This window comes from Hippocampus guttulatus, chromosome 5 (assembly GCF_054856545.1).
Source record: "Hippocampus guttulatus isolate MCC_2025c chromosome 5, RoL_Hgut_1.0, whole genome shotgun sequence".
NCBI classification, from domain to species: domain Eukaryota; kingdom Metazoa; phylum Chordata; class Actinopteri; order Syngnathiformes; family Syngnathidae; genus Hippocampus; species Hippocampus guttulatus.
The window spans coordinates 11,063,242-11,079,753 of NC_141265.1; positions in this window are offsets into that span (position 1 = coordinate 11,063,242).

The window sequence follows — 16,512 nt, forward strand, 5'->3', positions numbered from 1 at the left end:
ACTCAAGGGTCAAGTTGTCTCGTTCACACAAACACACGCACGCTGACTTTGTCTCCATTTAAGTGCAGTTTTGAAGCTCTGCACGCAAGGAGGGGAAAAAAATCAAGTGTAAAATTGAGTGGTTCATTGTTAATGAGTTAGGACAGAGACACTTAAGTTCATTAACCTTCATTGCCACTGAGCGAGTGAGTGTCTCTTTCATATTTCATTATTGTTGGAAATCATATCGTCATGATCTCAAGCGACACCGCTTGCCTTCTTAGTATATAATCTTGTTTTAAAATCACAATGGGCATTACAAATGATTGGTGAAAGAAAGTCACGTACCAAGTAAATACGTATATTTGGCATTTCCTTTCTAACAGTTATTTGACCAGATGATTATGACTATGATGACAGTATAGTCTCAGTCTTGGTATGGTCTGAGTGGCATACACAATCATAATAAAATACCAGCAGGCATGCACACAATGATATTCTATCTCCCTGCAGGTGCTGTCATAGGCCTCTTCAGCCTCCCAACTTTTCCTGACTCTCCTCACTTTCCCTTTGTTCCCGGATGGCACACCACCATGTCCAGGTCTCACCTCCAGGGAGTTCTGCCTGGCAGGAGGTTTGTTTTCAGAGCTTTGCTCGTTTCTCCCCTTTCTCATCTCCTCATCTCTCCTCTGTCTTTCCTTTTTTTTCCTTCTTTTTTTTTTTTTATCCATACCGGTGCAAGCTAATTACCGGCGCATTCTCCTCCTGCCAAGTGCATGCCGCTTCTGTCGAACACCTACCACTTCCCACCCCCCCTGTTTCTCTCCTCCTGGAGAGGGGGGGCAGAGGGGGGAGGTACAGATGTGTATTAATGAAGCAGTGAAGGGCAGGGGGGTGACTCATGGTGAGGGTGAGCAAGGGAGGGGATGGGGAGCAAAAGGCAATTTGCATGCAGAGACGAAGAGATTCTCCACTTTTTCCCAACGCCTCGCTTCGCTATCTGCCTTTCTCTCGCTCACTCAATCTCTGACTGTTCCTCTCTTCCTCCACGTCCCCTCCCCATCATACTGGGTTCTTTCACTTTGCTGCACCCTCAGTCTCCTCTACCTCCTCGTCCCTCTCCTTTGCTCTCTAGCTTGCTGCCACTGCTGATTTGAATAATTCAGCACAAGCTGGTATTCTCCAGGGCCCCATTGTCTGTGCGCAGCAGGCAAATAAGGAGCGAGGCAGAGCAAGAGAGAGGGAGCAAGAAGAGGGATGGGGGAGTCCAGGGCAGTGCATGTATGAGGATGTGAATGGTGGAGGGGAGTGGGAGGTCCGCGCAGGCCGCCTTCACCTAGCGGTGGTGTAGATCAGCACTAATGAGGTAGAGGAGGAATACCTGGGCCTTGTAAGAGACTACAGAAGACTCGGGTAGGCAAGCACATGAGAGCACATGGACAGACGTGCATGTAGCCATCTGCATTTAAACAACACCGTCATAACTGTCACTGTTTTGCTTTGTTTTCAGTTATTGACTTGTTGCGAACCTTCACTTCTATGTGTATGCAGTCTGGCACTTGTTCAAAGCCATCTTTCAGTAGAAGGAATATGGCAAAAAATTAAAATAAAACAAAAAAACTGCTCCTATGGGTAAAAATACAAAATTGTAAGGATAAACCATCGTCGCCGCTGATATCAGTGTACATCGACTGGAAATACTCTTTTATAATATTATAATAATATAACACAATAATATTTTTCTATGCTTTTAGTGTTTACTGAAAAGATTCCATGATTTTCAAAAATATACTTTTCATGTACTGTATATTTTACCCCCCATCAAAGTATCACCAATGGCTGGATGCTAAACCCTGAAAGTCAAATGCGTAATACCAAATAACCAAAAAACAAAGAAAACTGAAAGCCAACATGTGTTCCTATGCTGCCTGCCGACAGAAACAAATATTCCAGCTGAACCTATAAAGCACTACTAATTGACAATATCTCTCTCCAAACACCTGGTCCCTGATATTTCTGTCAGGTGACTTCAAATAGTGTACACTTTGACATTATTTTAGTTTTATCAAGTGTAGAGTGCTCATCCATCAATATATACACCTATCACGTATCAATATATGAAAAATATGTCAGACATAAATTAAATTTAATGGGCTTCACACAGTCATACAAAGCTTCATGAACCTTTGTGAAAAGCTTCAGGATGCTTTGTGAAAAGAACACCACCTGTTGCACGACATATTAATCACCAGTCCAGCACAAGATAGGGCCAACCCCTCAAAGCTAGCTACTATTAGCAAGCCTAAAAATTTTTTTTTTTAAAAAGGCGAGTCGAATCTGCTCGAAATCCTTTCGGGCAGCAGGCAATTATTAAAACAAAAATAATGTCAATTTGTGTTTCAAATATTTGGATATTACGACAAGCATTGCCTGTACAAGTTTTGTGATGGTGACAATTTGAGCCTGTAGCAAAATTAACTTTTCATCATTTCGTATGGGGGAGAAAAATACGTTGAAATGAGCGTAACTTGAAAATCATTCAGACTGGGTTCCACTTAGGAGGCTCAACTGAATCTCTTTGCTTGAACGTTTCCAATCCCTTATACGGCAGAAGAAAACACCTCCAGTCACTGTCGACCTTCTTCCCAATCCGCTATCAGCAGTGACTTACATAAAGGAGGGGGTTGAAATGTGTCCCGTCCATGGGAACTTCCCCAGATGACAGTCAATACAAAGACAGGCCTCAGATCAGCTGCATCTAACAAAGCTCCTGAGACTCTATCTACACGGCAGATTCTTCACACCCTGCTGGTGATTTGTTCCCATAAGAAAATTTGTCAGTAATTGCTACACCTTCATGGATATGAACCAATGTGGTGGCTTCACGGTGACTTATGTCAAATGGCATTCTCTTCGGAGATGGCACAGTAGCCCATGAGAAAGAGAATTGAATTTCTTTGATTGATATTTTTTTTTTTTTTTTGGGGGGGGCCAGCACGGTAATCGACTGATTAGCACGTCCGCCCGACAGTGCAGAGGTCATGGGTTCTACTTCAGCAATTTAAAATCATCTCTGTAAAGAGGAAGCATGATCACAAGACTCATCGCCTGTTTCTCTGGTTACACTTTACAACTCAATTGTGAACACTTATTAGGTTATGTAAAATAACTAGCTTGTTAAAATGTTAAATGGGCTCATTAAACAGCAAATCACAAATCAGTGCACTCTTCCCTTTTTTCTCACTCATTTTTTAGCTTGTTTTATGTTTATACCATCCTTAATTCAATCCAAAGTGTGAGTATTGTTTTTAGGCACAAAATTAGGAGAGGGTGAATTGCGAACCTCATTTTGACAAGAGAAGATTTGTAAAGCGGTCATTATGCGTAAATTATCAAATATATTTCACTCAATCAGAGATATGAGGACATATGTGTCTCTCTTTGCACAGATTTCCTTTTGAGTAACATACAGTATGTACTTGGTTATGGACAAATCATTTAGCCAAAATCAGATGAGGGTGAAATATTCTAAGTACAATTTAAGGAGAACCCCCCCCCCCCCAAAGAAAACGAGACCATAGGACATCTGCTAACCAGCTGATAGGAATGCTTGAAGATGCTTAGAGAAACTGAGGGATTAAATATAAAGATGAGAAAAAGCTGCAAGAATGCTTGAGCAGGAAGAAGAAACAGATCCAAAATGACAGGAGTGTATTATTAAATGATTGCATAGGTTTCTTGAGCCACGCCATTCAAAGCTGATCCAAAGTACATTCCATTCATAAAATGTAATTTTACCCTAGCGGTGTGACCACTTGACTTCTTGTCTAACATGTACCATCATCAAGTGTCTAACTCCTGCATATCTGAGTTGTTGTTGCGATTTAATTCATATTTGAAGACTGCTCAACAGCTAAAGCAACGGTTTACTGTTCGTACCGAGATACACACAAACGTCATGAGCAGGCCTTGTCACTCCCACGGGCACAGACGGTAATCAGGAGGAGAAGTGAGTGCTTAAGAAGTGTCAACAGAACCAAACCCAGTGCATGGTTTAGGCTAGATTGAAGTGATAGCTCATTGCCAGCGACATAATGTAGATGAATGGTGGTGCAATCCATCAGAAGAGGACGGCTGGCGTGAATGTGAGGCTCGAGGAGAGGAGGGGTGTGACCCTCTCACTGTCTTGGCTGCTAGTGGGGATCTCCTTACCCTACACCTGTTAACAACACCAATCCCCCTTGTACAAACAGTAAAATGATCCAAAAAGAAGGCCGCAGCAAAGAAAGTAAACAGGGGGGGCAGAGGCAGCGAAAGAGACAGACAACAAGAGAGAGAGAGAGAGAGAGAGATGAAGAAAAGAAGGTCAAGAAAAGAAAAACGTTTGTTTGCTTTTGAAGAGACTCACACTTCCGGTCAAGATGGATTTATTAAAGGTTATGGTCACATACCGTAGTTCACGTACACACTGTAACTAACACAAGAGGGACATCTAGTGGTACATGTGTGAACATATTTGAAATACAGTAAACAAGTGGGAATGTGTCCAAAGGTTTTTTTCTATGGATGTCAAACGTCACAAAGTCAGCTGTGATGAGTTATTGTAGTATGAGACAACAATGTCATGAGAAGAAAAGAAAAAAAGATTCTTTCAGATGAAAGAGAATATAGTATGCTTTGAAAATGTTCTTTTGTACACTCCATCTGCATGTCATCATCTTTATGCGCAACTCACATGACCGCCACATTTTGTTGATCGGCATGACGTAATGTTTCCCTGCCCATATTCTGTCTTGTCAATGAATAACGGGTGCATCACGATAGAAAGGAAAGCTGTGGAATACAAGCCGCTTAATAAATACTTATTTACGTCATAAACATTTTAAACCATATGATAAAAGGTTAAAATTGTGTTTTGACAATGCACGATCAAAAAAAATTCAGAGCGTACCGACTGCACATAGATGTCACGTCACAATACATCCATCCATCCATCCATCTATTCTCTACTGCTTATCTGGGGTCGGGTCACGGGAGCGACAGCTTTAGCGGGGATGCTCAGACTTCCCTTTCCTCCGCCACTTCTTACCGCTCTTCCCGAGAGATCCCAAGGCGTTCCCAGGCCAGTCAGGAGACATAGTATCTCCAGCATGTCCTGGGTCGTCCCCGGGGACTCCTGCCGGTGCAGGAATCGCCTGCGCCGAGAAATTCTGTCCATAAAGGTTATGAACAGAATCCGTGACAAAGGGCAGCCTTGGCATGGTCCAACCTTCACGGGTCTGACTTACTGCCGGCAATGCGAACCAAACTCTGACATTGGTGTTATAGGGACCAAACAACCCGTATCGGGGGGTTCGGTACCCCATACTCCCAAAAGGACTCACCACAGAACTCCCAGAGGAACATGGCTGAATGCCTTCTCCAAGTCCACAAAGCACATGTGGACTTGTTGGGCGAGCTGCCACATACCCTCGAGTGTCGGTGCTTGTGCAATACACACAAATTGACCACGGGAACTTGGCACATCTAATATGGCCTCTACACACATAGACATGGCGGCCGCGGACATATGAACGGACTCTCAATAGGCCCCTCACAGCTCAAGCTAGTGGGCAGCCATCTTACTTTGCCACTGTTTGCCAACCTCTGTTCTTTTTTTGCTGAAAACACTTATCAAATGTATGTTTTACGCTAGGATCCCTATATGGAGTAATGACCATTCAGAGTTGCCTCGATGTCATGAATTGTGACGAACGGAGGTTAGGTTTACATTTCACAGTCAATTTAGGCTTTCATTTCGTTGTTGATGATTCTGACAAATCTTTGAGTCACAGTCACAGCACAGCTATACCTTATAAGGGATTTTTTAAAATTGCATTCTTACCGATGAAATGTGCACATCGCATTTCTCCCAGACTTACTGGTACGCTATGCCATACCCGTACGGTGGCCTTTTTGCCATCGAGAAAGAAAATATTGCAAACATGCTGTGGAGAAATCAATGTTTTCAAGTGAGGTGGACGAAGCAAGCGGCACCGTAAAACGACCTGCACTTCTCCCGACAGCACCATTGTTATTCCATTCATACATAAGTCCATGTCTTTGCGGTGACCATATTGTATGTGGCTCAGCCAGGCTTCGACAATCTACGGTATTTCTGTCTTCATATTCAACTCAGTGAAGTCTTCTGTCCACCTTATAACTGCCTCATATTCTGTGTCGTGGTTCAACCTGAGGTGTTTCACAAGGTTAGTGTGACGCCACGACTCCTTGCCATTTACCACAAGCATCACAAGCAGCGACTTGGCTGTTTGGGGAGTGGCACGAGCTCCACGAATGATTGACTTTGTTTTCACTCTACCGCAGTGGCATTGTGTCGACAGAGTCACACTTGGACTGAGTGACTGACTGACTGACCAGTCTGCAAGATAAGATGTCAATAGTTTAGCTACTTCCACTTCCAAAGCTTCCACTTTGCCACTGTTATTATTATTATTTACAAAACCTCAAATTACGAAACATTAAAAGTATCAATATTTTTTATTTGAGCAATGATTTTACAGCATAAAGATGTGTATTGGAGGTACCGGTATTTATATTTCAGTATCAATCACAACTTCAGACCTAACGTTCCTTGAACTATTTGTACAGAAAATAGATTAACTCATTCAATGATGCATTCATTCGATGGACTTTCTCTCTGCGATATTTGTGGCTGTTCAGCGTTCAGATCTGTTGCGAACATTCAGTTGAACACCGAAGTAAACCTCAATTAATTTGACAATGGGCATTAAAAAAAACATCTATACATAGGCCACCCACCCTTCAGTCAAGTCACACATTTTTAAATACAACAAGAATGAGACTATTTAAAAACAATAAATAAATGCAGATTGGAGACTTTTCGAACACAGCCCTCCATCACTGCCTGCTCAACTGACAGAATACACACAAAGCCCTTTTTTTTTCTGTTCCTCATTCTCAAATGTCTGCCTTCCTTCTCTCCCCCTCTTTCTCCCTCTTGCACTGCGTCTGCAACGAGTCACGTCCATCTAGCAATTATTATGAAATTAAAGCTATTTTCCATGGCTGATGTTTGCCCCGGTAATAAGCACACCGAGATAGGCTTCATTCATTTCGCATTTTAGTTCAGCTCAATTCCTGTCGCATTAGCAAGTGGAACAAAATCAGAGTGTCACTCAGATATTCTGCTTAATGGTTTGGCAATGGCCCAGGCTTTTTTTTCCCCCCCTTTTTCCTTTTGCGCTGCTCCTAACCCTATCTTCCTGCCAATTACGCTGTTTAATCTATATGTAGATAATGGTGTCCAGGACCTCCCTGTTGAAATGTCAGGTGTGAAGAGGTTATTAGCTAACTTTTAATTACTGTCCATCATGCAGTAGCTCGTAGGACATATTGGCTTTCTTTGACTGTTCGCTTATCTGGATTCTGAATGTTGGCTGCAAGAAGGGGAAAGAAAGACATTCAGGAAACGCCAGGTTGTTGTGATATGAAGTCAGAGCTTCATATCACCATTTTCGCACTATTAAAGGGGCTCGTGTGTGTGTGCGTGCGTGCATGGGTGGGTGGGAGAAGATGGGTTGACCAAAACCATCCTTTCTAATGCGCATACATTTTAAAAGGTTTAGAGGCAATAAGTAAGCTTGAAGTCAGTCTAGATACATGCAAGCAATTTTGCATGAACAGTCATCAGAAAAACTGTGTGCTTTTAAGTTTTCCTAAATACTTAAACCATACTAGGTTTTGTGGTTCAGCAAACTCTCAGCCATGTCATCCTCTGCAGATTTGTTGGTCTCGGGAATCTATACCAGCTTTGGGACACAGATGGCCCTTTTCATTGCTGTTTTTTTTTTCATTGCCATTTTCTTCCCCTTCAAATGTTTCAAAAGTCTGCAAACCATTTTCTCAGACTCCCCCTGCCCCTCTCTTAAAGACCCTATTGTACATTTCAAGACCAGCAACCCCTCACCCTTAACTCTGCCGCTCTCAACTGCAACTCATGGTCTTCTACACTGTGTGTTTGGGGCCCAAAATAACATAAGCGCCAGCCAGAATCTCTGAAATCGGTGAATCACTTCATAGTGCATACAACTATGTGCAATTATGAAAATACAATGTATGCCCATACTGTGTGTTAGCAGCCAATTCCCCATTTCTAAGAAGTAAGAAACAACAGTGTACCTTTTTTTTTTAGGGTTGCAGGAACCTTTGTCGATCCCAGTATTTGTTTTTCATTTTTTTACTTGGCATGCAAGATACTTTATTGATTTTTGGTAATCTGAAGTTTTAATTTACCAGAACCCTACCATTTGCATTTTTGGTCAAGGGGAGCATTTTAATTGTCCCTACAACAAAATAAAAGCAAAATCAAAACAACTATCAATAGACATTTTTATGACATCTATCAATCAATTTTCGGCCGTGTCTATTCATTTTAGGAATACAAGCTAATGGCAGCTAAGTGTGGATAATGGGCAGATACTATCTCGGACTGGTTGCGGTCAATCACAGGTCATATACAGTATGAAGCTGGTGAGTTATAACTTCCAAAATTTGTGCTTCCTCATTGGAAATTCAAATACATCTAAAGCCTCACAATGAACCACAGTAATGAAGGAAACATTGATCTGTCCGTTTTCTCTCCCACATATCCGATAACTAAAACCACAGATAAAAACTATAGTTCCTTGGAACTGTTGAAATAATTTGCAGTGAAATACTTGCGAGTGCAGAAACAAACACCTAAATACGCAAGTGCATGCAATACTTTACACCCTTGAGCTACCTGTGAATGAATTTACTATTTTAAACACTGCATTGCAGAGTAATGCCAATTCCAGCTCCCCTAAAACCAACCACACCTATTTTTCTGCAAACATTGTAACATTAGGATTATACTTTGACAGATCTCAAAGTAGTGCTTTTTTGCTTCTGCCTTCGTCCACATACATGTACTCAAAGAGTATGTTTTTATAGACTGGCAAATGTTAAACCATTTCACTGAAAACATCATTAAGTCGATTAATGCTTTACATGCCAGACTGCCTCCCTTTGAACTGGAGTGTGTGTGATATTTAAGACTTTAAGTGGAGCTGGAGTATTCTTTGAGGGGTATTGTGTGTGTTAGGACTGTGCTTGCAGCGCTGCCGTGAATTATGGATGACCCATGAAGACCCCGGGCCCCGCTACCCATACCTGTGGAAACCTCTGTCATCTGGTTCGCATCGAACTCACATTTTAGGAGTGGGGGAGCAGTGCACCCTCAAACATGTGAAGAATCAAGCAAAGCTGGTGCTGGGGTCAGTGAATGGGGCGGGGGACCATAATGACATTAGTTCAGTTTAGATTCAAACTGGCTTTCATAAATAGCATTGCAGTCAAGAAAGACTTCCAACAAGGCACACAATCAAGAGTTGGATCGGCACTTCCGCTCATACCCAAAGCTTGTCATTGTCATTTTTAAAAAGTCATGCTTGTTATGCCCATTACGATCGCTCAAAGAGGAATTCATTTTATACCGTGTTCCATGTCTTTCTGTAGCACGACACATAGAAGCGGATCACACAAATACAGGCATGCAAGAAAAGAGAAGTCAGGTTGATGGGACGTGCTGAGTCGGCCTGTCTGGTGCAGTGGTAGCTCATTACACAATTTCGAGGCAGCAGCTGAGAAAACATGGTCCCCTCTAAGTTTTCTCTTCAAATTTGGGCCGATGAACAAACAGATCTGTCAACCTAAGGGAACACACTGGGCTATATGGCTGGAGCAGGTCAGAGAAATATTGTAGGGTGAGACCATTTTGGTATTTCAAAGCAAATTTTAAAAAAGTGATGCAGAGAGGGGGCCGGTTTAGTATTGGTCAGTTGACGCAATTGAACAAATTTTTAGCTTTGCATCCAGTCTCACTCCAAGATTGGTTGCTGGTTTCAAATATTGCGTCAGAGCACCCAGGTCACTGTTTACTGTGGTGACATCACCAGGTCCAAAAAATATTTACAATATCCTTTCATTTCATTTCATAAGACACCTTCTTCCACTTCCGCCCTCCTTGGTATTGAATTTCTTATGCCAGTGTTGAATATGAACTGACAAGCTAAGTTAAAACGAAATGATAGTGCCCCGGCATCCGCAGTAGGGCACAGCATATCAGTTGGGCGAATCGCTGAACTTTGAGTGCAGCCGAGAAGGGAGCAGCAGTGGAAGAATATACAACATGACGGTATTGCACAGTAGCACATGACTTAGTTTTATCCAGCCAGAGAGTAGGAAAATAAAAACAAAACATGTGGTCTGAACAGATCATAACACCATCATTCAAATGAGAAAACTTAACACCATCCGTTAAAAACAAGTCAACAGTGTGCCCACCCTCATGTGTGGGACCAGAAATGTACTGTGCAATGTTAAGAATTTCTCCATTGCGAGACTAAAAAAGGATTTCTTATCTTATGTTATCTTAACTCATTCACTCCCAAAGACGTTTTTAAACGTCTTTTCAGACTAGGCCCAGAATTGGCTGGTACTGAATGAGTTAATAGAGCCTAAAAGGTTTCAAAATTAGTTGGCCAATAGTATTTTGGAACAATAAATTCATATACTGTATTTAAGTCACCTAAAATTAAAACATGAGATGTGATGGTTTGATCCGTATAGTGCTAAATAAATTCACTAGTGAAAATTACTACAGACAAACTTAAAACATGAAGACCAAATCAAAGGCTTTGAAAATGCGGATTAGAACACATTTTTTAAAAACACTGTGAAAAACGGTCCACAAGGTCACTTTTAAGACAATCACAGGTTGCAAAAGAACAAACAACCAACATCAACGGGCAATTTTGAGTTTTAAATTAAAAGAGAGTGCCTGCTAAAACATGAAGTTATCAGCAATTTGGGCCCGGCTGCAAGGGTGTTTTAAAAATGACAGAGGAAGAAATTCTAGCAGCCTACTTCATTTTAGTTCAGGTTATCAACTGGCGGTAGTTTTCTAATGCTTCAGATATACAGTGATTCAAAAGTCTGGAGGGCTTCAGACACCTTTACACCTGTTGAAGCTTGACGAGGGGTATTGGTGATTGTTAGAATCTTGGAGAAATTAAAGTGAGTCAAATGTTGAAGAGTATAATATAAAATATATATATATACCTGTATATACACAGTATATTTATTATATATTTTATATTATATTATATATTATATATATATATAGTTCCTTCTACTCATGCGTATGCATGCACAACTAAGCATGGAGATGCTTGCAGAACATAATACCGCAACATGTCAACATGAATTACACAGGATATCTATGCCCAGCTGAACAAGTAAATCTGCAGAGCAAAAATGGTTTTCCCCTGACACAGAGAAACTTGGGTGACAATCAAATATCGTGCTTCAGTCATTTTAGTGCGCAGCAAAGTGCGTAAATTGTTTGCCAATAAAACAAGAGGTGCACAGGGTGGTACCTTGTAGATCATTAAAGTAAGTCACTCTATGCCAGCCACCATGTCAGGTTAAATTCTCTCTCTTATAAAGGTATGCTGAAAATGATATCAAGGATGTTATTTTAAGGCGAAATATACGGTTTTATTTGGCTGTGCTGTGCTTGTGTTAAATATACAATAACAAATAATTCCATTTGCATGCTGCTGTGACTTTTGTCTCTATATGTGCAAGAAGGCTCAAAAACAATGGCGAGATGTAGAATGACGTTGAAGCAAAAGTACGTCGCCAGGCACCTACAATCATCCTCTAATAATTTGATGATGCTGCCCCCTCCTGGTACATTGTTTCAGAACGGTATCATCTGGTATGAATGAGCAGAGTGATCATGTGCAGTAATCATGCTTCAGTACGATTACAGCAATCATGGAACTCGATGTGTCATTTTGAATAATGGTGCTTCAGGACTTTGCACTCCAAAATACCCCGTTGACTCTACATTGAGCACATAACAAGCGCAGCAAGGGGGAGAAAAAATGATGACGATTCAAGGGCCCACGGCTGAGAGGGGGCATTGAAAATAGAATTGTTGGCACCCCAGACATGGCCTCACGTCATGTGTGATTTCACGTTTCTTTATAGCGTAGTACGACATGGCCCCCAAACTGCATAGAATGAACAAAAGTTCACATCTTCAAATATTTTCTATTTTTGGCAACAAGCCACCTGATAAGATATTAGATTGACCAAGTGCCAAGTTAACATCAGATATTGTTTTCATGTGTGCGGGAGACTCCACACTAGTATTTGGCAATCCCTTACATTATTCGAAAAGTCACCATAATATTTTGACATTTATAGACAGTCATTTTGTCATTAAACTGGAGTGAGGGTCTACGGAGAGGAATACGTTATACTCATGAAATCCAAAATATTAGGGCGATTGTTCTAATATTTGCAGAGGGGGAAGTCCACATGGGTAGAGATGCTAGTATAAATGTTGGTGAGGTTTGATTGCAGTTTTATGACATCAAGCAACTTGAAGCTTGTTGACATCAAGCATGTGGTCACCATGCAGTGGAAAGTAAAAGGTTTTGCGAGCTCATACAGCTGCTGGAAGCTAAATTAGACTGTGTCCAACCTCTTTTTAAAAATGCGACAAATTCTGTGACTGTGTCGGGACTGATACGTCTCAGACCTTTTGAGATTGCTCATTGCCTCACGGCTGAAGCGACAGAATTTGGAACGTAGTTAAACGTGACCGTACCTTGTTGCTGGCCTCTTTACGTCATCTTCCTACCCCGCTAGATCGGCAGGTTTAAATGTTTCCTTTTTTAGGTTGCAACACCTGGCGTTCCCACGTTGTTCAAGGCTGTAATTGTCGTAGGAAGTGGACACGCACGCACAGTTTCCATTTAAACGAAACGTCTGTTTTATGATCTCGGAAACTGCGCAGCTATTTCACGCAAAGGTTCATGGGTCGTAGGAATACGGTGATTGCAGAAGGTCTTCATTGATATGTTAAAGAAAAGAAAAGATAAGAAAGGGATTTTAAAAAACTGAATTTAAATCTGCATAAGACTGTTCTTGGCCAGCACAAAGTAATAGTGCACAAAGCATGTTTGCCTCACCATCGGGAGGTTCTGTGTTCTTTACGTTGCTTGGGTCTTCTTGTGTGGCGATTGTGTTGGTACTCCGTCTTCCTCAACAGTGGGGGTTTCACGTACGGCATGTGCTATATGCAGTGCTATAAGTGTGCCGGGGCGCATCGGTATGGAGTACCGGTCCCTCTCAATTTTAGTCTCTATCGGGACTTCTCATGCGCCTCCTTTCATTTGGGCCTGTCAAAGCTGCAAACATACATGTCCAGTACTCATAACGCGACACGCCTCCAACCCAAAAGCTAACTTCAAAATAAAAGCTTTTAAAAAAGGTGCTTTTAATTTAAAGTAGGCCCTCGTATTTTATTGTCGAGATGGTTCGCTTCACTTACCTTCTCGACAGTTCAAGTTGCATTACTCAGTGCGGTGCTGCCAACTTAGCGTTTTTCTCGCTATATTTTGCGAGTTTCCAGACCGCTCTAGGGGTGACAAGGGACAAATGTAGCGATTTTTTTCTGGTGTTACTGGAAACTCTGATATGAAAGCACATATTGTTCTTATTGTTCTCGAAATGTAGCACGAGTGTCTCGATTGGGTCACTTTTGCCGGTCCCACGCCCGGGCAAAGGAAGAGGGTTGCAATGGTGACAATAAAAGAAACAATAATTGACAGAAGAAAGTTGACTTGTAATTATAAACATATTTAGGCTGTTTTCTTTTTACTTAGCTTTTGTCTCTCCTACAGCGTCCATGACAAGCATGCACATGGTCAGTTGTGCAAATTGGGTGATGCCGTCATTTAGCGACTTTTAGGACATCCAATAGCTACTCTCCTTAATGTGGAGTTGGCAACACTCACTAAGTGCTACCAACATCAATACAACGCCATCCCGAAATCAAATTCATATCATATTGAGGAAGCAAGGAAACAGAAACCGCTCCTTATTTCAGCCCTCATTGTAAGATACAATACAAGTCTCCCGCGTTCACGACTAACTGCTAGCAGCGAGCGCTGCCTGGCAACAGCAACTGATGGCTGTAGCGTTGCCTTGCTTTCTTTCTTCTTTTTCAAAGATGTGGACATAGGCGTGTTTTTTTTCTAATAAACTCTCCATATTGACAGGGAGAGGATGTCCCTTAAATTGCATCTTGAGGTATTTTTCATACATGGGCAATGTATAAAATAAGGCCTTGTACTGTATTGCGCTTTAAAGTTGTGTCCCTAAAATCTAATTGGCAGAGATTTGAAGTCTGCACTCCACTGCGTGCCTTTGTCATGTATGCTTTTGCTCAGGATTCTACAGCCGCAAAGGAGTTTTGGTTTTACAAATGGTGGTTCTTTTGTATGTGAGCAACATGGATTGCATGATTTTCACAAGGTACAATCATGAACCTAATGCCACAAAACATAGTAAATCTGTTTATTACATAATGCAAGAACATTCTAAGTGCATAAAAGGTGTTTGTTTTATAGTCCATTTAGTCAGGCACATACTAGACATAATGATGATTGGTGATATGATATCATTGTGCACATGTAGTCACCCCCAAATGTTTGTTGAACAGACACTGTACACGGACAGTAAACCTATGCTTCAAATATCTTAACTACATGATTTTTGTATTTATTGTCAGAGTTTGTTGACTAATAATGATTACATGGGCTCTTTAAGCAACTGAAATGGAGCCAACCCGTTTTTTGATTCTCTGCTAAAATAAATGAGCCATTCTTATTGTCTACACAGTGTTGCGACAGTCGTGACAACATTTTGCATCCTATTTTCACAGTACACTAAAAATATTCTTTCGAATGGCAAATCAGGAAGATAGACAGTAACCATCCTCCATATGCGCCCACCCACTCACTCGTCTGTGCACATGTTCAGCTAAAATACATTCAACCTTGACAGCAGGCTCAATATGTGCTGCATCTGTACTAGTAGTATATGATGGCATGTTGACTGATGCAGTAATCAAGCTCAAAGTGACTCAGGATCCTTGTTAGTCAATTAGTAGGTTAGTTTGTTAGTTATTTAAAGCTTTTTGGTTAGTATTTGTCATATTTCCAAGAATGTTAGTAGCTTGTGGAAACCCGTCTTGTCCGTTACACAAATGATGAGATCTAATTATGATTTCAAAAGAGAATTCTTGTTAACACAGGCCATGCTCTAGTCTGTTAATCAACAAAGACAAAAAAAAAAAGTCATTTGATTTTGTCAATACTGCATAAAATGAATTATAAAAATGAGCAGAGCAGAGATGTTAGTACTCGGCAGCCGTGCCATTGTTAGTATCAGAGGGAGTTAGTAATGTTGACCTTGGGGACAACAACGAAGGCACTCACCTGCAAAGCTTGACCACACCGTGCACACAAAGTCACACATCTATGATTCTCTAACTTGAGCCCATAGCGTGACACAATGCTGCAATGTAACAGTCACAAGATCTTTGTGGACTTTATGGTCAAGCCAGGTTTGATAAGCCACGTTCCTGCTTCTGGCTCATGTAATTTCCTCCCCAAATCTTGAAACCCTTCTTCACACACTCAGCTTCTGTTTAGATTTGATGTCCTTCTATAATGATCAGCCTGAATAGTTCACAGAAGAGGGGTTGCAGGATCAAGAGAGAGGGTTTGTCTGTGTTTGTGGCCATAAAGCAGAGGGTTAGTCACTGACTGTGAGGCCAGCCAATAGCACTGAGCGAAGAGGTTAGTAGTCATCACACTGTTAGCAAAAAGTAGTCTTGTTAGGAAGATAATGTTAGTATAATCCAGACCTCTGAAAAAGTCAATTTGCAGAGTTATAATCATATGATGGATTTTCTTTTTATAATCCGACACAAGTTTGTCCTTTAGTGGCATTCTTGCAATTATTCACAAGGATCTACCATATAGGTTCAATTCAGGCTATTAGTACTGTATAGCTTGATTTAGTAGCCAGGGCGAAATGCAAAGCAATGGTTTATTAATATTTTGTCCAGGGTCTGGTGCATTCAGCAGCGAGAAGTTTTGAATAAACATGCACATGGACACGCAAAGACACAGAAATATTGCACATGCATACAGACGTGCATTCACACAGACTCACACTTTAGTAAAAATGCACATTATTTAGTATCTAATGTAGGGCATAAAGGAATACCCAAAGGTGGCTACAGAATATTCTGGATTAGAGACACATTTTTAAAAGTGTGGGAGAATTTTTGGTCGAAAGCATGGGAAATACTATATGTGTGTCGGCCTTTTTATCGATAGTAGCTATGACCTGTGAGCTGTTCAATAATGACTGCCTTCTGGTGAATTTAGATGTATTCTTACAGGAGAAAGAGAGCAACTACGAGGAGAGGTAACCAAGGCAACAGGGGGAGGTGAGTGCACAAAGCACAACATAAAAGTGTTTTTCACCACAGTGGCTTTTTATGTGCCAAAGCGTGGTTGATAGAGGTAGTTTAGGATTTGCATGCCTGATTGAAAG